General features: G+C 45.5%; 4 non-coding genes across 4 annotated transcripts; all 4 read right to left on the reverse strand.

Annotated features, from left to right (window-relative positions):
* Positions 1–3591: 3591 nt before the first annotated feature.
* On the reverse strand, positions 3592–3665 carry trnan-guu (transfer RNA asparagine (anticodon GUU)). Its single transcript has one exon. It is a non-coding gene; the product is annotated as a tRNA-Asn (tRNA).
* Positions 3666–8003: 4338 nt separating this feature from the next.
* Positions 8004–8077, reverse strand: trnan-guu (transfer RNA asparagine (anticodon GUU)). Its single transcript has one exon. It is a non-coding gene; the product is annotated as a tRNA-Asn (tRNA).
* A 4337-nt stretch (positions 8078–12414) lies between these two features.
* Positions 12415–12488, reverse strand: trnan-guu (transfer RNA asparagine (anticodon GUU)). The gene has a single exon. It is a non-coding gene; the product is annotated as a tRNA-Asn (tRNA).
* A 4335-nt stretch (positions 12489–16823) lies between these two features.
* On the reverse strand, positions 16824–16897 carry trnan-guu (transfer RNA asparagine (anticodon GUU)). Its single transcript has one exon. It is a non-coding gene; the product is annotated as a tRNA-Asn (tRNA).
* Positions 16898–26486: the final 9589 nt, after the last annotated feature.

Consider the following 26486-nt stretch of genomic DNA (forward strand, 5'->3'; position numbering starts at 1 on the left):
GTGACTCAATCTGGGCTGGGTGGAGCATGACTTGATTGACAAGCCTCGTGCTATATCAGAACTGGCCGGAGCCAGTGCTCCCCCTTTCGCTACTGGAATGGATATGTGCAGTCAGGTTGGTGAACGTCTCTGGTTTTAAGATCTATCGTGCTCGACAGGTATTTTAAATCAACGGCGGGACTGAGTGAGACTGTGTGTGCGTGTCTGAACCGTGTTGTGGGACTGTGTAAGTTTGTGTATGTCTCTGAATCGTGCTGTGGGACCGTGTGAGTTTGTGTGTGGCTTTGCAGCGTGTTGTGGGACGCTGTGAGTTTAATGTGTCTCTGAACGGTGTTCTAGGACTGTGTGAGTTTGTCTGCGGGTTTCTGAACCGTTTTGTCGGACTGTGTGAGTTTGTGTGCGTGTTTCTGAACCGTGTTGTGGCATTGTGTGAGTTTATGTGTACTTTCTGCTTATTTATTGCTCTCTTACTTTGCTTTGACACATAGAAAAATGTATACGCAACACAGATACACACAAATACATTGAGAAGTAACACACGCACACACACACACACATTTATTCAGAATGAGCACACTGATACACCCATAATACTCAAGTGCACAATATTTATATATTTAGAACCTGATATATATTATCAAAATAAAAGGAGATTTACAACTGACACACTCACAATGCATCGCCCTCATAACATCAAGACTCACAGTTTCGATAGAACCATGACAGCCACAGCCACAGACACACACACACGCTTTATATTGCCATATGGTCCAGTTTGAAGTTTTAAGAAAAGTCTGTACAACAAAAATTGAAAGAGTTTTCACAAGTTGCCCGTCCTGTTGAGTATTTGCAGCGATTTCCCACTCTCAGAGCAGTGATTCTGAGTCACGATGTGTGGAATTGAATTTGAAAACTGAAGAAAATTCAGCGCTTGGTGCTCAGCTGTCACGAGCAATTCCACACCTGCTTTGATCAGCTGTTAGCAGTGGACTGGAACAATGTCAGCCAGGGACTTTTAGTGTACATCAATAAAAGTGAACTTATTTGATGCAGGTAAAATATCATTAAAATGGTCCACCGCATTCAACTTGTTTTCCCTAATCCCAGCGGTGGAACAGTCCCAGATTGTGCAGCCATTGAATGAATTTGCATTGCTTTTTTCGAAGCCCGACCGACCTTACTATATTTAGCATGGGTTCGACGTCTGTGCATGGTTTTTGCTCATTTCATTGACAATTACTGATCATGAATGCATGGATACAGTCAGGTAATGGATCAGAGCAGCGTTGTTAAATAATCAGGAAAAGAAGACACCAATGCAAACACAGAGAGTAGAACAAGCACGTGCAGGGGCGCAAAGTGAAACGCTCAATCGGGTCCGACGTCCCTGGGTGTGCTTGAACCACCAACTTTTCTGTTAACAGTCGAATGCGCTAGCCAATTGCGCCACAGAGACGACCACAGCCAATTCACGCAAGACACTGCAAACCAGTGTTTCAATGAATTCGAGTCTCAGGTCGTGTGAGCTGGAGAATCCAGCCAGTCATCAGCTTTTCCAGATCGACGCTGCGGGATGGTATCTGTTTATCTCTGCCATCTGGTGGTACAAATCAAAATTTCTCCCCAGCATTTTTTCCGTCAGTCGGAGAACCATTTCACAAGGGGACAATGTCAAAACGGTTGCGGCAATTCAACAATTGTACGAAGCACAATACAGAGCTCATTTAACAATGTCACACTGTTCTGCTGCGGAAATCTTTCCCCTAACAGACCAGCTCTCCAGGCCACAGTTCCACCCTATCCCAGACCTTGCCCCTTCGCCTTTCCCTCTGCCTCTGCACTCGCTTTATACCTGTTCAATCTCTAACCTTTATCCAGTTGTGAAGAAAGGCTACCCACCAGAAAGTCTAACACTGTTTGTCTTTCCAGATGTGCTGCCTGAGTTGCTGCGCATTTCCTGCATTTTCTCTTTTCATTTCAGATTTCCAGCATCCACCATTCGTTTGCTTTTGCACTCACAATGTTGACGGTTCGTCTCCAGGTAGCTACCGTTAGACCCGGTTTCCCAGGCAAAGAGGCTTTTATTGAGAATACTGCCACATGGCAAAAGGCCAATCTGCCCCCAAGCCCTTTTAACCGACAGACTAAGCTTGGAATCTCCCACACCTGAGGGGCAGGTTCTGACACACAGTAAACTGCGACCTGGTAGGTGACTCAATCTGGGCTGGGTGGAGCATGACTTGATTGACAAGCCTCGTGCTCTATCAGAACTGGCCGGAGCCAGTGCTCCCCCTTTCGCTACTGGAATGGATATGTGCAGTCAGGATGGTGAACGTCTCTGGTTTTAAGATCTATCGTGCTCGACAGGTATTTTAAATGAACCGCGGGATTGAGTGAGATTGTGTGTGCGTGTCTGAACCGTGTTGTGGGACTGTGTAAGTTTGTGTATGTCTCTGAACCGTGCTGTGGGACCGTGTGAGTTTGTGTGTGGCTTTGCAGCGTGTTGTGGGACGCTGTGAGTTTAATGTGTCTCTGAATGGTGTTCTAGGACTGTGTGAGTTTGTCTGCGGGTTTCTGAACCGTTTTGTCGGACTGTGTGAGTTTGTGTGCGTGTTTCTGAACCGTGTTGTGGCATTGTGTGAGTTTATGTGTACTTTCTGCTTATTTATTGCTCTCTTACTTTGCTTTGACACATAGAAAAATGTATACACAACACAGATACACACAAATACATTGAGAAGTAACACACGCGCACACACACACACATTTATTCAGAATCAGCGCACTGATACACCCAAAATACTCAAGTGCACAATATTTATATATTTAGAACCTGATATATATTATCAAAATAAAAAGAGATTTACAACTGACACACTCACAATGCATCGCCCTCATAACATCAAGACTCACAGTTTCGATAGAACCATGACAGCCACAGCCACAGACACACACACACGCTTTATATTGCCGTATGGTCCAGTTTGAAGTTTTAAGAAAAGTCTGTACAACAAAAATTGAAAGAGTTTTCACAAGTTGCCCGTCCTGTTGAGTATTTGCAGCGATTTCCCACTCTCAGAGCAGTGATTCTGAGTCACGATGTGTGGAATTGGATTTGAAAACTGAAGAAAATTCAGCGCTTGGTGCTCAGCTGTCACGAGCAATTCCACACCTGCTTTGATCAGCTGTTAGCAGTGGACTGGAACAATGTCAGCCAGGGACGTTTAGTGAACATCAATAAATGTGAACTTATTTGATGCAGGTAAAATATCATTAAAATGGTCCACCGCATTCAACTTGTTTTCCCTAATCCCAGCGGTGGAACAGTCCCAGATTGTGCAGCCATTGAATGAATTTGCATTGCTTTTTTCGAAGCCCGACCGACCTTAATATATTTAGCATGGGTTCGACGTCTGTGCATGGTTTTTGCTCATTTCATTGAAAATTGCTTATCATGAATGCATGGAAACAGTCAGGTAATGGATCAGAGCAGCGTTGTTAAATAATCAGGAAAAGAAGACACCAATGCAAACACAGAGAGTAGAAGAAGCACGTCCAGGGGCGCTAAATGAAACGCTCAATCAGGGCCGACGTCCCAGGGTGGGCTTGAACCACCAACCTTTCGGTTAACAGCCGAACGCGCTAGCCAATTGCGCCACAGAGACGACCACTGCAAAATCGCACAAGACACTGCAAACCAGTGTTTCAATGAATTCGAGTCTCAGGTCGTGTGAGCTGGAGAATCCTGCCAGTCATCAGCTTTTCCAGATCGACGCTGCGGGATGGTATCTGTTTATCTCTGCCATCTGGTGGTCCAAATCAAAATTTCTCCCCAGCACTTTTTCCGTCAGTCGGAGAACCATTTCACAAGGGGACAATATCAAAACGGTTGTGGCAATTCAACAATTGTACGAAGCACAAAACAGAGCTCATTTAACAATGTCACACTGTTCTGCTGCGGAAATATTTCCCCTGACAGACAAACTCTCCAGGCCACAGTTCCACCCTATCCCAGACCTTGCCCCTTCGCCTTTCCCTCTGCCTCTGCACTCGCTTTATACCTGTTCAATCTCTAACCTTTATCCAGTTGTGAAGAAAGGCTACCCACCAGAAAGTCTAACACTGTTTGTCTTTCCAGATGTGCTGCCTGAGTTGCTGCGCATTTCCTGCATTTTCTCTTTTCATTTCAGATTTCCAGCATCCACCATTCGTTTGCTTTTGCACTCACAATGTTGACGGTTCGTCTCCAGGTAGCTACCGTTAGACCCGGTTTCCCAGGCAAAGAGGCTTTTATTGAGGATACTGCCACATGACAAAAGGCCAGTCTGCCCCCATGCCCTTTTAACCGACAGACTAAGCTTGGAATCTCCCACACCTGAGGGGCAGGTTCTGACACACAGTAAACTGCGACCTGGTAGGTGACTCAATCTGGGCTGGGTGGAGCATGACTTGATTGACAAGCCTCGTGCTATATCAGAACTGGCCGGAGCCAGTGCTCCCCCTTTCGCTACTGGAATGGATATGTGCAGTCAGGATGGTGAACGTCTCTGGTTTTAAGATCTATCGTGCTCGACAGGTATTTTAAATGAACGGCGGGACTGAGTGAGATTGTGTGTGCGTGTCTGAACCGTGTTGTGGGACTGTGTAAGTTTGTGTATGTCTCTGAACCGTGCTGTGGGACCGTGTGAGTTTGTGTGTGGCTTTGCAGCGTGTTGTGGGACGGTGTGAGTTTAATGTGTCTCTGAACGGTGTTCTAGGACTGTGTGAGTTTGTCTGCGGGTTTCTGAACCGTTTTGTCGGACTGTGTGAGTTTGTGTGCATGTTTCTGAACCGTGTTGTGGCATTGTGTGAGTTTATGTGTACTTTCTGCTTATTTATTGCTCTCTTACTTTGCTTTGACACATAGAAAAATGTATACACAACACGGATACACACAAATACATTGAGAAGTAACACACGCACACGCACACACACATTTATTCAGAATGAGCACACTGATACACCCATAATACTCAAGTGCACAATATTTATATATTTAGAACCTGATATATATTATCAAAATAAAAGGAGATTTACAACTGACACTCTCACAATGCATCGCCCTCATAACATCAAGACTCACAGTTTCGATAGAACCATGACAGCCACAGACACACACACACGCTTTATATTGCCATATGGTCCAGTTTGAAGTTTTAAGAAAAGTCTGTACAACAAAAATTGAAAGAGTTTTCACAAGTTGCCCGTCCTGTTGAGTATTTGCAGCGATTTCCCACTCTCACAGCAGTGATTCTGAGTCACGATGTGTGGAATTGGATTTGAAAACTGAAGAAAATTCAGCGCTTGGTGCTCCGCTGTCACGAGCAATTCCACACCTGCTTTGATCAGCTGTTAGCAGTGGACTGGAACAATGTCAGCCAGGGACTTTTAGTGTACATCAATAAAAGTGAACTTATTTGATGCAGGTAAAATATCATTAAAATGGTCCACCGCATTCAACTTGTTTTCCCTAATCCCAGCGGTGGAACAGTCCCAGATTGTGCAGCCATTGAATGAATTTGCATTGCTTTTTTCGAAGCCCGACCGACCTTACTATATTTAGCATGGGTTCGACGTCTGTGCATGGTTTTTGCTCATTTCATTGACAATTACTGATCATGAATGCATGGATACAGTCAGGTAATGGATCAGAGCAGCGTTGTTAAATAATCAGGAAAAGAAGACACCAATGCAAACACAGAGAGTAGAACAAGCACGTGCAGGGGCGCAAAGTGAAACGCTCAATCGGGTCCGACGTCCCTGGGTGTGCTTGAACCACCAACTTTTCTGTTAACAGTCGAACGCGCTAGCCAATTGCGCCACAGAGACGACGACAGCCAATTCACGCAAGACACTGCAAACCAGTGTTTCAATGAATTCGAGTCTCAGGTCGTGTGAGCTGGAGAATCCAGCCAGTCATCAGCTTTTCCAGATCGACGCTGCGGGATGGTATCTGTTTATCTCTGCCATCTGGTGGTACAAATCAAAATTTCTCCCCAGCATTTTTTCCGTCAGTCGGAGAACCATTTCACAAGGGGACAATGTCAAAACGGTTGCGGCAATTCAACAATTGTACGAAGCACAATACGGAGCTCATTTAACAATGTCACACTGTTCTGCTGCGGAAATCTTTCCCCTGACAGACCAGCTCTCCAGGCCACAGTTCCACCCTATCCCAGACCTTGCCCCTTCGCCTTTCCCTCTGCCTCTGCACTCGCTTTATACCTGTTCAATCTCTAACCTTTATCCAGTTGTGAAGAAAGGCTACCCACCAGAAAGTCTAACACTGTTTGTCTTTCCAGATGTGCTGCCTGAGTTGCTGCGCATTTCCTGCATTTTCTCTTTTCATTTCAGATTTCCAGCATCCACCATTCGTTTGCTTTTGCACTCACAATGTTGACGGTTCGTCTCCAGGTAGCTACCGTTAGACCCGGTTTCCCAGGCAAAGAGGCTTTTATTGAGAATACTGCCACATGGCAAAAGGCCAATCTGCCCCCATGCCCTTTTAACCGACAGACTAAGCTTGGAATCTCCCACACCTGAGGGGCAGGTTCTGACACACAGTAAACTGCGACCTGGTAGGTGACTCAATCTGGGCTGGGTGGAGCATGACTTGATTGACAAGCCTCGTGCTCTATCAGAACTGGCCGGAGCCAGTGCTCCCCCTTTCGCTACTGGAATGGATATGTGCAGTCAGGATGGTGAACGTCTCTGGTTTTAAGATCTATCGTGCTCGACAGGTATTTTAAATGAACCGCAGGATTGAGTGAGATTGTGTGTGCGTGTCTGAACCGTGTTGTGGGACTGTGTAAGTTTGTGTATGTCTCTGAACCGTGCTGTGGGACCGTGTGAGTTTGTGTGTGGCTTTGCAGCGTGTTGTGGGACGCTGTGAGTTTAATGTGTCTCTGAATGGTGTTCTAGGACTGTGTGAGTTTGTCTGCGGGTTTCTGAACCGTTTTGTCGGACTGTGTGAGTTTGTGTGCGTGTTTCTGAACCGTGTTGTGGCATTGTGTGAGTTTATGTGTACTTTCTGCTTATTTATTGCTCTCTTACTTTGCTTTGACACATAGAAAAATGTATACACAACACAGATACACACAAATACATTGAGAAGTAACACACGCGCACACACACACACATTTATTCAGAATCAGCGCACTGATACACCCAAAATACTCAAGTGCACAATATTTATATATTTAGAACCTGATATATATTATCAAAATAAAAAGAGATTTACAACTGACACACTCACAATGCATCGCCCTCATAACATCAAGACTCACAGTTTCGATAGAACCATGACAGCCACAGCCACAGACACACACACACGCTTTATATTGCCGTATGGTCCAGTTTGAAGTTTTAAGAAAAGTCTGTACAACAAAAATTGAAAGAGTTTTCACAAGTTGCCCGTCCTGTTGAGTATTTGCAGCGATTTCCCACTCTCACAGCAGTGATTCTGAGTCACGATGTGTGGAATTGGATTTGAAAACTGAAGAAAATTCAGCGCTTGGTGCTCAGCTGTCACGAGCAATTCCACACCTGCTTTGATCAGCTGTTAGCAGTGGACTGGAACAATGTCAGCCAGGGACGTTTAGTGAACATCAATAAATGTGAACTTATCTGATGCAGGTAAAATATCATTAAAATGGTCCACCGCATTCAACTTGTTTTCCCTAATCCCAGCGGTGGAACAGTCCCAGATTGTGCAGCCATTGAATGAATTTGCATTGCTTTTTTCGAAGCCCGACCGACCTTAATATATTTAGCATGGGTTCGACGTCTGTGCATGGTTTTTGCTCATTTCATTGAAAATTGCTTATCATGAATGCATGGAAACAGTCAGGTAATGGATCAGAGCAGCGTTGTTAAATAATCAGGAAAAGAAGACACCAATGCAAACACAGAGAGTAGAACAAGCACGTCCAGGGGCGCTAAATGAAACGCTCAATCAGGGCCGACGTCCCAGGGTGGGCTTGAACCACCAACTTTTCGGTTAACAGCCGAATGCGCTAGCCAATTGCGCCACAGAGACGACCACTGCAAAATCGCACAAGACACTGCAAACCAGTGTTTCAATGAATTCGAGTCTCAGGTCGTGTGAGCTGGAGAATCCTGCCAGTCATCAGCTTTTCCAGATCGACGCTGCGGGATGGTATCTGTTTATCTCTGCCATCTGGTGGTCCAAATCAAAATTTCTCCCCAGCACTTTTTCCGTCAGTCGGAGAACCATTTCACAAGGGGACAATATCAAAACGGTTGTGGCAATTCAACAATTGTACGAAGCACAAAACAGAGCTCATTTAACAATGTCACACTGTTCTGCTGCGGAAATATTTCCCCTGACAGACAAACTCTCCAGGCCACAGTTCCACCCTATCCCAGACCTTGCCCCTTCGCCTTTCCCTCTGCCTCTGCACTCGCTTTATACCTGTTCAATCTCTAACCTTTATCCAGTTGTGAAGAAAGGCTACCCACCAGAAAGTCTAACACTGTTTGTCTTTCCAGATGTGCTGCCTGAGTTGCTGCGCATTTCCTGCATTTTCTCTTTTCATTTCAGATTTCCAGCATCCACCATTCGTTTGCTTTTGCACTCACAATGTTGACGGTTCGTCTCCAGGTAGCTACCGTTAGACCCGGTTTCCCAGGCAAAGAGGCTTTTATTGAGGATACTGCCACATGACAAAAGGCCAGTCTGCCCCCATGCCCTTTTAACCGACAGACTAAGCTTGGAATCTCCCACACCTGAGGGGCAGGTTCTGACACACAGTAAACTGCGACCTGGTAGGTGACTCAATCTGGGCTGGGTGGAGCATGACTTGATTGACAAGCCTCGTGCTATATCAGAACTGGCCGGAGCCAGTGCTCCCCCTTTCGCTACTGGAATGGATATGTGCAGTCAGGAAGGTGAACGTCTCTGGTTTTAAGATCTATCGTGCTCGACAGGTATTTTAAATGAACGGCGGGACTGAGTGAGATTGTGTGTGCGTGTCTGAACCGTGTTGTGGGACTGTGTAAGTTTGTGTATGTCTCTGAACCGTGCTGTGGGACCGTGTGAGTTTGTGTGTGGCTTTGCAGCGTGTTGTGGGACGGTGTGAGTTTAATGTGTCTCTGAACGGTGTTCTAGGACTGTGTGAGTTTGTCTGCGGGTTTCTGAACCGTTTTGTCGGACTGTGTGAGTTTGTGTGCATGTTTCTGAACCGTGTTGTGGCATTGTGTGAGTTTATGTGTACTTTCTGCTTATTTATTGCTCTCTTACTTTGCTTTGACACAGAGAAAAATGTATACACAACACGGATACACACAAATACATTGAGAAGTAACACACGCACACGCACACACACATTTATTCAGAATGAGCACACTGATACACCCATAATACTCAAGTGCACAATATTTATATATTTAGAACCTGATATATATTATCAAAATAAAAGGAGATTTACAACTGACACACTCACAATGCATCGCCCTCATAACATCAAGACTCACAGTTTCGATAGAACCATGACAGCCACAGACACACACACACGCTTTATATTGCCATATGGTCCAGTTTGAAGTTTTAAGAAAAGTCTGTACAACAAAAATTGAAAGAGTTTTCACAAGTTGCCCGTCCTGTTGAGTATTTGCAGCGATTTCCCACTCTCACAGCAGTGATTCTGAGTCACGATGTGTGGAATTGGATTTGAAAACTGAAGAAAATTCAGCGCTTGGTGCTCAGCTGTCACGAGCAATTCCACACCTGCTTTGATCAGCTGTTAGCAGTGGACTGGAACAATGTCAGCCAGGGACCTTTAGTGTACATCAATAAAAGTGAACTTATTTGATGCAGGTAAAATATCATTAAAATGGTCCACCGCATTCAACTTGTTTTCCCTAATCCCAGCGGTGGAACAGTCCCAGATTGTGCAGCCATTGAATGAATTTGCATTGCTTTTTTCGAAGCCCGACCGACCTTAATATATTTAGCATGGTTTCGACGTCTGTGCATGGTTTTTGCTCATTTCATTGAAAATTGCTTCTCATGAATGCATGGAAACAGTCAGGTAATGGATCAGAGCAGCGTTGTTCAATAATCAGGAAAGGAAGACACCAATGCAAACGCAGAGAGTAGAACAAGCACGTCCAGGGGGGCTAAGTGAAACGCTCAATAAGGGCCGATGTCTCTGGGTGGGATTGAACCACCAACCTGTCGCTGAATAGCCGAACGCACTTGCCAATTGCGCCACAGAGACGACCAGAGCACAATCACCCAAGACACTGCAAACCAGTGTTTCAATGAATTCGAGTCTCAGGTCGTGTGAGCTGGAGAATCCTGCCAGTCATCAGCTTTTCCAGATCGACGCTGCGGGATGGTATCTGTTTATCTCTGCCATCTGGTGGTACAAATCAAAATTTCTCCCCAGCACTTTTTCCGTCAGTCGGAGAACCATTTCACAAGGGGACAATGTCAAAACGGTTGCGGCAATTCAACAATTGTACGAAGCACAAAACAAAGCTCATTTAACAATGTCACACTGTTCTGCTGCGGAAATCTATCCCCTGACAGACAAACTCTCCAGGCCACAGTTCCACCCTATCCCACACCTTGCCCCTTCGCCTTTCCCTCTGCCTCTGCACTCGCTTTATACCTGTTCAATCTCTAACCTTTATCCAGTTGTGAAGAAAGGCTACCCACCAGAAAGTCTAACACTGTTTGTCTTTCCAGATGTGCTGCCTGAGTTGCTGCGCATTTCCTGCATTTTCTCTTTTCATTTCAGATTTCCAGCATCCACCATTCGTTTGCTTTTGCACTCACAATGTTGACGGTTCGTCTCCAGGTAGCTACCGTTAGACCCGGTTTCCCAGGCAGAGAGGCTTTTATTGAGGATACTGCCACATGGCAAAAGGCCAATCTGCCCCCATGCCCTTTTAACCGACAGACTAAGCTTGGAATCTCCCACACCTGAGGGGCAGGTTCTGACACACAGTAAATTGCGACCTGGTAGGTGACTCAATCTGGGCTGGGTGGAGCATGACTTGATTGACAAGCCTCGTGCTATATCAGAACTGGCCGGAGCCAGTGCTCCCCCTTTCGCTACTGGAATGGATATGTGCAGTCAGGATGGTGAACGTCTCTGGTTTTAAGATCTATCGTGCTCGACAGGTATTTTAAATGAACGGCGGGACTGAGTGAGATTGTGTGTGCGTGTCTGAACCGTGTTGTGGGACTGTGTAAGTTTGTTTATGTCTCTGAACCGTGCTGTGGGACCGTGTGAGTTTGTGTGTGGCTTTGCAGCGTGTTGTGGAACGCTGTGAGTTTAATGTGTCTCTGAACGGTGTTCTAGGACTGTGTGAGTTTGTCTGCGGTTTCTGAACCGTTTTGTCGGACTGTGTGAGTTTGTGTGCGTGTTTCTGAACCGTGTTGTGGCATTGTGTGAGTTTATGTGTACTTTCTGCTTATTTATTGCTCTCTTACTTTGCTTTGACACATAGAAAAATGTATACACAACACAGATACACACAAATACATTGAGAAGTAACACACGCACGCACACACACACATTTATTCAGAATGAGCACACTGATACACCCATAATACTCAAGTGCACAATATTTATATATTTAGAACCTGATATATATTATCAAAATAAAAGGAGATTTACAACTGACACACTCACAATGCATCGCCCTCATAACATCAAGACTCACAGTTTCGATAGAACCATGACAGCCACAGCCACAGACACACACACACGCTTTATATTGCCATATGGTCCAGTTTGAAGTTTTAAGAAAAGTCTGTACAACAAAAATTGAAAGAGTTTTCACAAGTTGCCCGTCCTGTTGAGTATTTGCAGCGATTTCCCACTCTCACAGCAGTGATTCTGAGTCACGATGTGTGGAATTGGATTTGAAAACTGAAGAAAATTCAGCGCTTGGTGCTCAGCTGTCACGAGCAATTCCACACCTGCTTTGATCAGCTGTTAGCAGTGGACTGGAACAATGTCAGCCAGGGACTTTTAGTGTACATCAATAAAAGTGAATTTATTTGATGCAGGTAAAATATCATTAAAATGGTCCACCGCATTCAACTTGTTTTCCCTAATCCCAGCGGTGGAACAGTCCCAGATTGTGCAGCCATTGAATGAATTTGCATTGCTTTTTTCGAAGCCCGACCGACCTTAATATATTTAGCATGGGTTCGACGTCTGTGCATGGTTTTTGCTCATTTCATTGAAAATTGCTTATCATGAATGCATGGAAACAGTCAGGTAATGGATCAGAGCAGCGTTGTTAAATAATCAGGAAAAGAAGGCACCAATGCAAACACAGAGAGTAGAACAAGCACGTCCAAGGGCGCGAAGTGAAACGCTCAATAAGGGTCGATGTCTCTGGGTGGGATTGAACCACCAACTTTTCGTTTAACAGCCGAACGCGCTAGCCAATTGCGCCACAGAGACGACAACAGCAAAATCACGCAAGACACTGCAAACCAGTGTTTCAATGAATTGGAGTCTCAGGTCGTGTGAGCTGGAGAATCCTGCCAGTCATCAGCTTTTCCAGATCGACGCTGCGGGATGGTATCTGTTTATCTCTGCCATCTGGTGGTACAAATCAAAATTTCTCCCCAGCACTTTTACCGTCAGTCGGAGAACCATTTCACAAGGGGACAATGTCAAAACGGTTGCGGCAATTCAACAATTGTACGAAGCACAAAACAGAGCTCATTTAACAATGTCACACTGTTCTGCTGCGGAAATCTTTCCCCTGACAGACAAACTCTCCAGGCCACAGTTCCACCCTATCCCAGACCTTGCCCCTTCGCCTTTCCCTCTGCCTCTGCACTCGCTTTATACCTGTTCAATCTCTAACCTTTATCCAGTTGTGAAGAAAGGCTACCCACCAGAAAGTCTAACACTGTTTGTCTTTCCAGATGTGCTGCCTGAGTTGCTGCGCATTTCCTGCATTTTCTCTTTTCATTTCAGATTTCCAGCATCCACCATTCGTTTGCTTTTGCACTCACAATGTTGACGGTTCGTCTCCAGGTAGCTACCGTTAGACCCGGTTTCCCAGGCAAAGAGGCTTTTATTGAGGATACTGCCACATGGCAAAAGGCCAATTTGCCCCCATGCCCTTTTAACCGACAGACTAAGCTTGGAATCTCCCACACCTGAGGGGCAGGTTCTGACACACAGTAAACTGCGACCTGGTAGGTGAGTCAATCTGGGTTGGGTGGAGCATGACTTGATTGACAAGCCTCGTGCTTTATCAGAACTGGCCGGAGCCAGTGCTCCCCCTTTCGCTACTGGAATGGATATGTGCAGTCAGGAAGGTGAACGTCTCTGGTTTTAAGATCTATCGCGCTCGACAGGTATTTTAAATGAACGGCGGGACTGAGTGAGATTGTGTGTGCGTGTCTGAACCGTGTTGTGGGACTGTGTAAGTTTGTGTATGTCTCTGAACCGTGCTGTGGGACCGTGTGAGTTTGTGTGTGGCTTTGCAGCGTGTTGTGGGACGCTGTGAGTTTAATGTGTCTCTGAACGGTGTTCTAGGACTGTGTGAGTTTGTCTGCGGGTTTCTGAACCGTTTTGTCGGACTGTGTGAGTTTGTGTGCGTGTTTCTGAACCGTGTTGTGGCATTGTGTGAGTTTATGTGTACTTTCTGCTTATTTATTGCTCTCTTACTTTGCTTTGACACATAGAAAAATGTATACACAACACAGATACACACAAATACATTGAGAAGTAACACACGCACACACACACACACATTTATTCAGAATGAGCACACTGATACACCCATAATACTCAAGTGCACAATATTTATATATTTAGAACCTGATATATATTATCAAAATAAAAGGAGATTTACAACTGACACACTCACAATGCATCGCCCTCATAACATCAAGACTCACAGTTTCGATAGAACCATGACAGCCACAGCCACAGACACACACACACGCTTTATATTGCCATATGGTCCAGTTTGAAGTTTTAAGAAAAGTCTGTACAACAAAAATTGAAAGAGTTTTCACAAGTTGCCCGTCCTGTTGAGTATTTGCAGCGATTTCCCACTCTCACAGCAGTGATTCTGAGTCACGATGTGTGGAATTGGATTTGAAAACTGAAGAAAATTCAGCGCTTGGTGCTCAGCTGTCACGAGCAATTCCACACCTGCTTTGATCAGCTGTTAGCAGTGGACTGGAACAATGTCAGCCAGGGACTTTTAGTGTACATCAATAAAAGTGAACTTATTTGATGCAGGTAAAATATCATGAAAATGGTCCACCGCATTCAACTTGTTTTCCCTAATCCCAGCGGTGGAACAGTCCCAGATTGTGCAGCCATTGAATGAATTTGCATTGCTTTTTTCGAAGCCCGACCGACCTTAATATATTTAGCATGGGTTCGACGTCTGTGCATGGTTTTTGCTCATTTCATTGACAATTGCTTATCATGAATGCATGGAAACAGTCAGGTAATGGATCAGAGCAGCGTTGTTAAATAATCAGGAAAAGAAGACACCAATGCAAACACAGAGAGTAGAACAAGCACGTCCAGGGGCGCTAAGTGAAACGCTCTAGAAATGCCGACATCCCTGGGTGGGCTTGAACCACCAACCTCTAAGTTAACATCCGAACGCGCTAGCCAATTGCGCCACAGAGACGACCACAGCAAAGTAACCCAAGGCACTGCAAACCAGTGTTTCAATGAATTCGAGTCTCAGGTCGTGTGAGCTGGAGAATCCTGCCAGTCATCAGCTTTTCCAGATCGACGCTGCGGGATGGTATCTGTTTATCTCTGCCATCTGGTGGTACAAATCAAAATTTCTCCCCAGCAATTTTTCCGTCAGTCGGAGAACCATTTCACAAGGGGACAATGTCAAATTGGTTGCGGCAATTCAACAATTGTACGAAGCACAAAACAGAGCTCATTTGACAATGTCACACTGTTCTGCTGCGGAAATCTTTCCACTGACAGACAAACTCTCCAGGCCACAGTTCCACCCTATCCCACACCTTGCCCCTTCGCCTTTCCCTCTGCCTCTGCACTCGCTTTATACCTGTTCAATCTCTAACCTTTATCCAGTTGTGAAGAAAGGCTACCCACCAGAAAGTCTAACACTGTTTGTCTTTCCAGATGTGCTGCCTGAGTTGCTGCGCATTTCCTGCATTTTCTCTTTTCATTTCAGATTTCCAGCATCCACCATTCGTTTGCTTTTGCACTCACAATGTTGACGGTTCGTCTCCAGGTAGCTACCGTTAGACCCGGTTTCCCAGGCAAAGAGGCTTTTATTGAGGATACTGCCACATGGCAAAAGGCCAATCAGCCCCCATGCCCTTTTAACCGACAGACTAAGCTTGGAATCTCCCACACCTGAGGGGCAGGTTCTGACACACAGTAAACTGCGACCTGGTAGGTGACTCAATCTGGGCTGGGTGGAGCATGACTTGATTGACAAGCCTCGTGCTATATCAGAACTGGCCGGAGCCAGTGCTCCCCCTTTCGCTACTGGAATGGATATGTGCAGTCAGGATGGTGAACGTCTCTGGTTTTAAGATCTATCGTGTTCGACAGGTATTTTAAATGAACGGCGGGACTGAGTGAGATTGTGTGTGCGTGTCTGAACCGTGTTGCGGGACTGTGTAAGTTTGTGTATGTCTCTGAACCGTGCTGTGGGACCGTGTGAGTTTGTGTGTGGCTTTGCAGCGTGTTGTGGGACGGTGTGAGTTTAATGTGTCTCTGAACGGTGTTCTAGGACTGTGTGAGTTTGTCTGCGGGTTTCTGAACCGTTTTGTCGGACTGTGTGAGTTTGTGTGCATGTTTCTTAACCGTGTTGTGGCATTGTGTGAGTTTATGTGTACTTTCTGCTTATTTATTGCTCTCTTACTTTGCTTTGACACATAGAAAAATGTATACACAACACAGATACACACAAATACATTGAGAAGTAACACACGCACACACACACACATTTATTCAGAATGAGCACACTGATACACCCATAATACTCAAGTGCACAATATTTATATATTTAGAACCTGATATATATTATCAAAATAAAAGGAGATTTACAACTGACACACTCACAATGCATCGCCCTCATAACATCAAGACTCTCAGTTTCGATAGAACCATCACAGCCACAGCCACAGACACACACACACGCTTTATATTGCCATATGGTCCAGTTTGAAGTTTTAAGAAAAGTCTGTACAACACAAATTGAAAGAGTTTTCACAAGTTGCCCGTCCTGTTGAGTATTTGCAGCGATTTCCCACTCTCACAGCAGTGATTCTGAGTCACGATGTGTGGAATTGGATTTGAAAACTGAAGAAAATTCAGCGCTTGGTGCTCAGCTGTCACGAGCAATTCCACACCTGCTTTGATCAGCTGTCAGCAGTGGACTGGAACAATGTCAGCCAGGGACTTTTAGTGTACATCAATAAAAGTGAACTTATTTGATGCAGGTAAAATATCATTAAAATGGTCCACCGCATTCAACTTGTTTTCCCTAATCCCAGCGGTGGAACAGTCCCAGATTGTGCAGCCATTGAATGAATTTGCATTGCTTTTTTCGAAGCCCGACCGACCTTAATATATGGGTTCGACGTCTGTGCATGGTTTTTGCTCATTTCATTGAAAATTGCTTATCATGAATGCATGGAAACAGTCAGGTAATGGATCAGAGCAGCGTTGTTAAATAATCAGGAAAAGAAGACACCAATGCAAACACAGAGAGTAGAACAAGCACGTCCAGGGGCGCTAAGTAAAACGCTCAGTAAGGGCCGACGTCCCTGGGTGGGCTTGAACGACCAACCTTTCGGTTAACAGCCGAACGCGCTAGCCGATTGCGCCACAGAGACGACCACAGCAAAATCACGCAAGACACTGCAAACCAGTGTTTCAATGAATTCGAGTCTCAGGTCGTGTGAGCTGGAGAATCCTGCCAGTCATCAGCTTTTCCAGATCGACGCTGCGTGATGGTATCTGTTTATCTCTGCCATCTGGTGGTACAAATCAAAATTTCTCCCCAGCACTTTTTCCGTCAGTCGGAGAACCATTTCACAAGGGGACAATGTCAAAACGGTTGCGGCAATTCAACAATTGTACGAAGCACAAAACAGAGCTCATTTAACAATGTCACACTGTTCTGCTGCGGAAATCTTTCCCCTGACAGACAAACTCTCCAGGCCACAGTTCCACCCTATCCCAGACCTTGCCCCTTCGCCTTTCCCTCTGCCTCTGCACTCGCTTTATACCTGTTCAATCTCTAACCTTTATCCAGTTGTGAAGAAAGGCTACCCACCAGAAAGTCTAACACTGTTTGTCTTTCCAGATGTGCTGCCTGAGTTGCTGCGCATTTCCTGCATTTTCTCTTTTCATTTCAGATTTCCAGCATCCACCATTCGTTTGCTTTTGCACTCACAATGTTGACGGTTCGTCTCCAGGTAGCTACCGTTAGACCCGGTTTCCCAGGCAAAGAGGCTTTTATTGAGGATACTGCCACATGGCAAAAGGCCAATCTGCCCCCATGCCCTTTTAACCGACAGACTAAGCTTGGAATCTCCCACACCTGAGGGGCAGGTTCTGACACACAGTAAACTGCGACCTGGTAGGTGACTCAATCTGGGCTGGGTGGAGCATGACTTGATTGACAAGCCTCGTGCGATATCAGAACTGGCCGGAGCCAGTGCTCCCCCTTTCGCTACTGGAATGGATATGTGCAGTCAGGATGGTGAACGTCTCTGGTTTTAAGATCTATCGTGCTCGACAGGTATTTTAAATGAACGGCGGGACTGAGTGAGATTGTGTGTGCGTGTCTGAACCGTGTTGTGGGACTGTGTAAGTTTGTGTATGTCTCTGAACCGTGCTGTGGGACCGTGTGAGTTTGTGTGTGGCTTTGCAGCGTGTTGTGGGACGGTGTGAGTTTAATGTGTCTCTGAACGGTGTTCTTGGACTGTGTGAGTTTGTCTGCGGGTTTCTGAACCATTTTGTCGGACTGTGTGAGTTTGTGTGCTTGTTTCTGAACCGTGTTGTGGCATTGTGTGAGTTTATGTGTACTTTCTGCTTATTTATTGCTCTCTTACTTTGCTTTGACACATAGAAAAATGTATACACAACACAGATACACACAAATACATTGAGAAGTAACACATGCACACACACACATTTATTCAGAATGAGCACACTGATACACCCATAATACTCAAGTGCACAATATTTATATATTTAGAACCTGATATATATTATCAAAATAAAAGGAGATTTACAACTGACACACTCACAATGCATCGCCCTCATAACATCAAGACTCACAGTTTCGATAGAACCATGACAGCCACAGCCACAGACACACACACACGCTTTATATTGCCATATGGTCCAGTTTGAAGTTTTAAGAAAAGTCTGTACAACAAAAATTGAAAGAGTTTTCACAAGTTGCCCGTCCTGTTGAGTATTTGCAGCGATTTCCCACTCTCACAGCAGTGATTCTGAGTCACGATGTGTGGAATTGGATTTGAAAACTGAAGAAAATTCAGCGCTTGGTGCTCAGCTGTCACGAGCAATTCCACACCTGCTTTGATCAGCTGTCAGCAGTGGACTGGAACAATGTCAGCCAGGGACTTTTAGTGTACATCAATAAAAGTGAACTTCTTTGATGCAGGTAAAATATCATTAAAATGGTCCACCGCATTCAACTTGTTTTCCCTAATCCCAGCGGTGGAACAGTCCCAGATTGTGCAGCCATTGAATGAATTTGCATTGCTTTCTTCGAAGCCCGACCGACCTTAATATATTTAGCATGGGTTCGACGTCTGTGCATGGTTTTTGCTCATTTCATTGAAAATTGCTTATCATGAATGCATGGAAACAGTCAGGTAATGGATCAGAGCAGCGTTGTTAAATAATCAGGAAAAGAAGGCACCAATGCAAACACAGAGAGTAGAACAAGCGCGTCCACGGGCGCGAAGTGAAACGCTCAATAAGGGCCGATGTCCCAGGGTAGGCTTGAACCGCCAACTTCTCGGTTAACAGCCGAACGCACTAGCCAATTGCGCCACAGAAAAGACCACAGCAAAGTCACCCAAGACACCGCAAACCAGTGTTTCAATGAAATCGAGTCTCAGGTCGTGTGAGCTGGAGAATCCTGCCAGTCATCAGCTTTTCCAGATCGACGCTGCGGGATGGTATCTGTTTATCTCTGCCATCTGGTGGTACAAATCAAAATTTCTCCCCAGCACTTTTTCCGTCAGTCGGAGAACCATTTCACAAGGGGACAATGTCAAAACGGTTGCGGCAATTCAACAATTGTACGAAGCACAAAACAGAGCTCATTTAACAATGTCACACTGTTCTGCTGCGGAAATCTTTCCCCTGACAGACAAACTCTCCAGGCCACAGTTCCACCCTATCCCAGACCTTGCCCCTTCGCCTTTCCCTCTGCCTCTGCACTCGCTTTATACCTGTTCAATCTCTAACCTTTATCCAGTTGTGAAGAAAGGCTACCCACCAGAAAGTCTAACACTGTTTGTCTTTCCAGATGTGCTGCCTGAGTTGCTGCGCATTTCCTGCATTTTCTCTTTTCATTTCAGATTTCCAGCATCCACCATTCGTTTGCTTTTGCACTCACAATGTTGACGGTTCGTCTCCAGGTAGCTACCGTTAGACCCGGTTTCCCAGGCAAAGAGGCTTTTATTGAGGATACTGCCACATGGCAAAAGGCCAATCTGCCCCCATGCCCTTTTAACCGACAGACTAAGCTTGGAATCTCCCACACCTGAGGGGCAGGTTCTGACACACAGTAAACTGCGACCTGGTAGGTGACTCAATCTGGGCTGGGTGGAGCATGACTTGATTGACAAGCCTCGTGCGATATCAGAACTGGCCGGAGCCAGTGCTCCCCCTTTCGCTACTGGAATGGATATGTGCAGTCAGGATGGTGAACGTCTCTGGTTTTAAGATCTATCGTGCTCGACAGGTATTTTAAATGAACGGCGGGACTGAGTGAGATTGTGTGTGCGTGTCTGAACCGTGTTGTGGGACTGTGTAAGATTGTGTATGTCTCTGAACCGTGCTGTGGGACCGTGTGAGTTTGTGTGTGGCTTTGCAGCGTGTTGTGGGACGGTGTGAGTTTAATGTGTCTCTGAACGGTGTTCTTGGACTGTGTGAGTTTGTCTGCGGGTTTCTGAACCATTTTGTCGGACTGTGTGAGTTTGTGTGCTTGTTTCTGAACCGTGTTGTGGCATTGTGTGAGTTTATGTGTACTTTCTGCTTATTTATTGCTCTCTTACTTTGCTTTGACACATAGAAAAATGTATACACAACACAGATACACACAAATACATTGAGAAGTAACACACGCACACACACACATTTATTCAGAATGAGCACACTGATACACCCATAATACTCAAGTGCACAATATTTATATATTTAGAACCTGATATATATTATCAAAATAAAAGGAGATTTACAACTGACACACTCACAATGCATCGCCCTCATAACATCAAGACTCACAGTTTCGATAGAACCATGACAGCCACAGCCACAGACACACACACACGCTTTATATTGCCATATGGTCCAGTTTGAAGTTTTAAGAAAAGTCTGTACAACAAAAATTGAAAGAGTTTTCACAAGTTGCCCGTCCTGTTGAGTATTTGCAGCGATTTCCCACTCTCACAGCAGTGATTCTGAGTCACGATGTGTGGAATTGGATTTGAAAACTGAAGAAAATTCAGCGCTTGGTGCTCAGCTGTCACGAGCAATTCCACACCTGCTTTGATCAGCTGTCAGCAGTGGACTGGAACAATGTCAGCCAGGGACTTTTAGTGTACATCAATAAAAGTGAACTTCTTTGATGCAGGTAAAATATCATTAAAATGGTCCACCGCATTCAACTTGTTTTCCCTAATCCCAGCGGTGGAACAGTCCCAGATTGTGCAGCCATTGAATGAATTTGCATTGCTTTCTTCGAAGCCCGACCGACCTTAATATATTTAGCATGGGTTCGACGTCTGTGCATGGTTTTTGCTCATTTCATTGAAAATTGCTTATCATGAATGCATGGAAACAGTCAGGTAATGGATCAGAGCAGCGTTGTTAAATAATCAGGAAAAGAAGGCACCAATGCAAACACAGAGAGTAGAACAAGCGCGTCCAGGGGCGCGAAGTGAAACGCTCAATAAGGGCCGACGTCCCTGGGTAGGCTTGAACCGCCAACTTCTTGGTTAACAGCCGAACGCACTAGCCAATTGCGCCACAGAAAAGACCACAGCAAAGTCACCCAAGACACCGCAAACCAGTGTTTCAATGAAATCGAGTCTCAGGTCGTGTGAGCTGGAGAATCCTGCCAGTCATCAGCTTTTCCAGATCGACGCTGCGGGATGGTATCTGTTTATCTCTGCCATCTGGTGGTACAAATCAAAATTTCTCCCCAGCACTTTTTCCATCAGTCGGAGAACCATTTCACAAGGGGACAATGTCAAAACGGTTGCGGCAATTCAACAATTGTACGAGGCACAAAACAGAGCTCATTTAACAATGTCACACTGTTCTGCTGCGGAAATCTTTCCCCTGACAGACAAACTCTCCATGCCACATTCCCACCCTATCCCAGACCTTGCCCCTTCGCCTTTCCCTCTGCCTCTGCACTCGCTTTTTACCTGTTCAATCTCTAACCTTTATCCAGTTGTGAAGAAAGGCTACCCACCAGAAAGTCTCACACTGTTTGTCTTTCCAGATGTGCTGCCTGAGTTGCTGCGCATTTCCTGCATTTTCTCTTTCCATTTCAGATTTCCAGCATCCACCATTCGTTTGCTTTTGCACTCACAATGTTGACGGTTCGTCTCCAGGTAGCTACCGTTAGACCCGGTTTCCCAGGCAAAGAGGCTTTTATTGAGGATACTGCCACATGGCAAAAGGCCAATCTGCCCCCATGCCCTTTTAACCGACAGACTAAGCTTGGAATCTCCCACACCTGAGGGGCAGGTTCTGACACACAGTAAACTGCGACCTGGTAGGTGACTCAATCTGGGCTGGGTGGAGCATGACTTGATTGACAAGCCTCGTGCGATATCAGAACTGGCCGGAGCCAGTGCTCCCCCTTTCACTACTGGAATGGATATGTGCAGTCAGGATGGTGAACGTCTCTGGTTTTCAGATCTATCGTGCTCGACAGGTATTTTAAATGAGCGGCGGGACTGAGTGAGATTGTGTGTGCGTGTCTGAACCGTATTGTGGGACTGTGTAAGTTTGTGTCTGTCTCTGAACCGTGCTGTGGGACCGTGTGAATTTGTGTGTGGCTTTGCAGCGTGTTGTGGGACGCTGTGAGTTTAATGTGTCTCTGAACGGTGTTCTAGGACTGTGTGAGTTTGTCTGCGGGTTTCTGAACCGTTTTGTCGGACTGTGTGAGTTTGTGTGCGTGTTTCTGAACCGTGTTGTGGCATTGTGTGAGTTTATGTGTACTTTCTGCTTATTTATTGCTCTCTTACTTTGCTTTGACACATAGAAAAATGTATACACAACACAGATACACACAAATACATTGAGAAGTAACCCACGCCCACATTTATTCAGAATGAGCACACTGATACACCCATAATACTCAAGTGCACAATATTTATATGTTTAGAACCTGATATATATTATCAAAGTAAAAGGAGATTTACAACTGACACACTCACAATGCATCGCCCTCATAACATCAAGACTCACAGTTTCGATAGAACCATGACAGCCACAGCCACAGACACACACACACGCTTTATATTGCCATATGGTCCAGTTTGAGGTTTTAAGAAAAGTCTGTACAACAAAAATTGAAAGAGTTTTCACAAGTTGCCCTTCCTGTTGAGTATTTGCAGCGGTTTCCCACTCTCAGAGCAGTGATTCTGAGTCACGATGTGTGGAATTGGATTGGAAAACTGAAGAAAATTCAGCGCTTGGTGCTCAGCTGTCACGAGCAATTCCACACCTGCTTTGATCAGCTGTCAACAGTGGACTGGAACAATGTCAGCCAGTGACTTTTAGTGTACATCAATAAAAGTGAACTTATTTGATGCAGGTAAAATATCATCAAAATGGTCCACCGCATTCAACTTGTTTTCCCTAATCCCAGCGGTGGAACAGTCCCAGATTGTGCAGCCATTGAATGAATTTGCATTGCTTTTTTCGAAGCCCGACCGACCTTAATATATTTAGCATGGGTTCGACGTCTGTGCATGGTTTTTGCTCATTTCATTGAAAATTGCTTATCATGAATGCATGGAAACAGTCAGGTAATGGATCAGAGCAGCGTTGTGAAATAATCAGGAAAAGAAGGCACCAATGCAAACACAGAGAGGAGAACAAGCGCGTCCAGGGGCGCGAAGTGAAACGCTCAAAAAGGGCCGACGTCCACTGGGTGAGCTTGAACCACCAACCTTTCAGTTAACAGCCGAACACGCTAGCCAATCGCGCCACAGAGACGACCACAACAAAGTCACGCAAGACACTGCAAACCAGTGTTTCAATGAATTCGAGTCTCAGGTCGTGTGAGCTGGAGAATCCTGCCAGTCATCAGCTTTTCCAGATCGACGCTGCGGGATGGTATCTGTTTATCTCTGCCATCTGGTGGTACAAATCAAAATTTCTCCCCAGCACTTTTTCCGTCAGTCGGAGAACCATTTCACAAGGGGACAATGTCAAAACGGTTGCGGCAATTCAACAATTGTACGAAGCACAAAACAGAGCTCATTTAACAATGTCACACTGTTCTGCTGCGGAAATCTTTCCCCTGACAGACAAACTCTCCAGGCCACAGTTCCACCCTATCCCAGACCTTGCCCCTTCGCCTTTCCCTCTGCCTCTGCACTCGCTTTATACCTGTTCAATCTCTAACCTTTATCCAGTTGTGAAGAAAGGCTACCCACCAGAAAGTCTAACACTGTTTGTCTTTCCAGATGTGCTGCCTGAGTTGCTGCGCATTTCCTGCATTTTCTCTTTTCATTTCAGATTTCCAGCATCCACCATTCGTTTGCTTTTGCACTCACAATGTTGACGGTTCGTCTCCAGGTCGCTACCGTTAGACCCGGTTTCCCAGGCAAAGAGGCTTTTATTGAGGATACTGCCACATGGCAAAAGGCCAATCTGCCCCCCATGCCCTTTTAACCGACAGACTAAGCTTGGAATCTCCCACACCTGAGGGGCAGGTTCTGACACCCAGTAAACTGCGACCTGGTAGGTGACTCAATCTGGGCTGGGTGGAGCATGACTTGATTGACAAGCCTCGTGCTATATCAGAACTGGCCGGAGCCAGTGCTCCCCCTTTCGCTACTGGAATGGATATGTGCAGTCAGGATGGTGAACGTCTCTGGTTTTAAGACCTATTGTGCTCGACGGGTATTTTAAATGAACGGCGGGACTGAGTGAGATTGTGTGTGCGTGTCTGAACCGTGTTGTGGGACTGTGTAAGTTTGTGTATGTCTCTGAACCGTGCTGTGGGACCGTGTGAGTTTGTGTGTGGCTTTGCAGCGTGTTGTGGGACGCTGTGAGTTTAATGTGTCTCTGAACGGTGTTCTAGGACTGTGTGAGTTTGTCTGCGGGTTTCTGAACCGTTTTGTCGGACTGTGTGAGTTTGTGTGCATGTTTCTGAACCGTGTTGTGGCATTGTGTGAGTTTATGTGTACTTTCTGCTTATTTATTGCTCTCTTACTTTGCTTTGACACATAGAAAAATGTATACACAACACAGATACACACAAATACATTGAGAAGTAACACACGCACACACACACACACATTTATTCAGAATGAGCACACTGATACACCCATAATACTCAAGTGCACAATATTTATATATTTAGAACCTGATATATATTATCAAAATAAAAGGAGATTTACAACTGACACACTCACAATGCATCGCCCTCATAACATCAAGACTCTCAGTTTCGATAGAACCATCACAGCCACAGCCACAGACACACACACACGCTTTATATTGCCATATGGTCCAGTTTGAAGTTTTAAGAAAAGTCTGTACAACAAAAATTGAAAGAGTTTTCACAAGTTGCCCGTCCTGTTGAGTATTTGCAGCGATTTCCCACTCTCACAGCAGTGATTCTGAGTCACGATGTGTGGAATTGGATTTGAAAACTGAAGAAAATTCAGCGCTTGGTGCTCAGCTGTCACGAGCAATTCCACACCTGCTTTGATCAGCTGTCAGCAGTGGACTGGAACAATGTCAGCCAGGGACTTTTAGTGTACATCAATAAAAGTGAACTTATTTGATGCAGGTAAAATATCATTAAAATGGTCCACCGCATTCAACTTGTTTTCCCTAATCCCAGCGGTGGAACAGTCCCAGATTGTGCAGCCATTGAATGAATTTGCATTGCTTTTTTCGAAGCCCGACCGACCTTAGTATATGGGTTCGAAGTCTGTGCATGGTTTTTGCTCATTTCATTGAAAATTGCTTATCATGAATGCATGGAAACAGTCAGGTAATGGATCAGAGCAGCGTTGTGAAATAATCAGGAAAAGAAGGCACCAATGCAAACACAGAGAGCAGAACAAGCGCGTCCAGGGGCGCGAAGTGAAACACTCAATAAGGGCCCTCGTCCACTGGGTGAGCTTGAACCACCAACCTTTCGGTTAACAGCCGAACGCGCTAGCCAATCGCGCCACAGAGACGACCACAACAAAGTTACGCAAGACACTGCAAACCAGAGTTTCAATGAATTCGAGTCTCAGGTCGTGTGAGCTGGAGAATCCTGCCAGTCATCAGCTTTTCCAGATCGACGCTGCGGGATGGTATCTGTTTATCTCTGCCATCTGGTGGTACAAATCAAAATTTCTCCCCAGCACTTTTTCCGTCAGTCGGAGAACCATTTCACAAGGGGACAATGTCAAAACGGTTGCGGCAATTCAACAATTGTACGAAGCACAAAACAGAGCTCATTTAACAATGTCACACTGTTCTGCTGCGGAAATCTTTCCCCTGACAGACAAACTCTCCAGGCCACAGTTCCACCCTATCCCAGACCTTGCCCCTTCGCCTTTCCCTCTGCCTCTGCACTCGCTTTATACCTGTTCAATCTCTAACCTTTATCCAGTTGTGAAGAAAGGCTACCCACCAGAAAGTCTAACACTGTTTGTCTTTCCAGATGTGCTGCCTGAGTTGCTGCGCATTTCCTGCATTTTCTCTTTTCATTTCAGATTTCCAGCATCCACCATTCGTTTGCTTTTGCACTCACAATGTTGACGGTTCGTCTCCAGGTCGCTACCGTTAGACCCGGTTTCCCAGGCAAAGAGGCTTTTATTGAGGATACTGCCACATGGCAAAAGGCCAATCTGCCCCCATGCCCTTTTAACCGACAGACTAAGCTTGGAATCTCCCACACCTGAGGGGCAGGTTCTGACACCCAGTAAACTGCGACCTGGTAGGTGACTCAATCTGGGCTGGGTG

Source organism: Heterodontus francisci, chromosome 22, assembly GCF_036365525.1.
Source record: "Heterodontus francisci isolate sHetFra1 chromosome 22, sHetFra1.hap1, whole genome shotgun sequence".
Classification (NCBI taxonomy): domain Eukaryota; kingdom Metazoa; phylum Chordata; class Chondrichthyes; order Heterodontiformes; family Heterodontidae; genus Heterodontus; species Heterodontus francisci.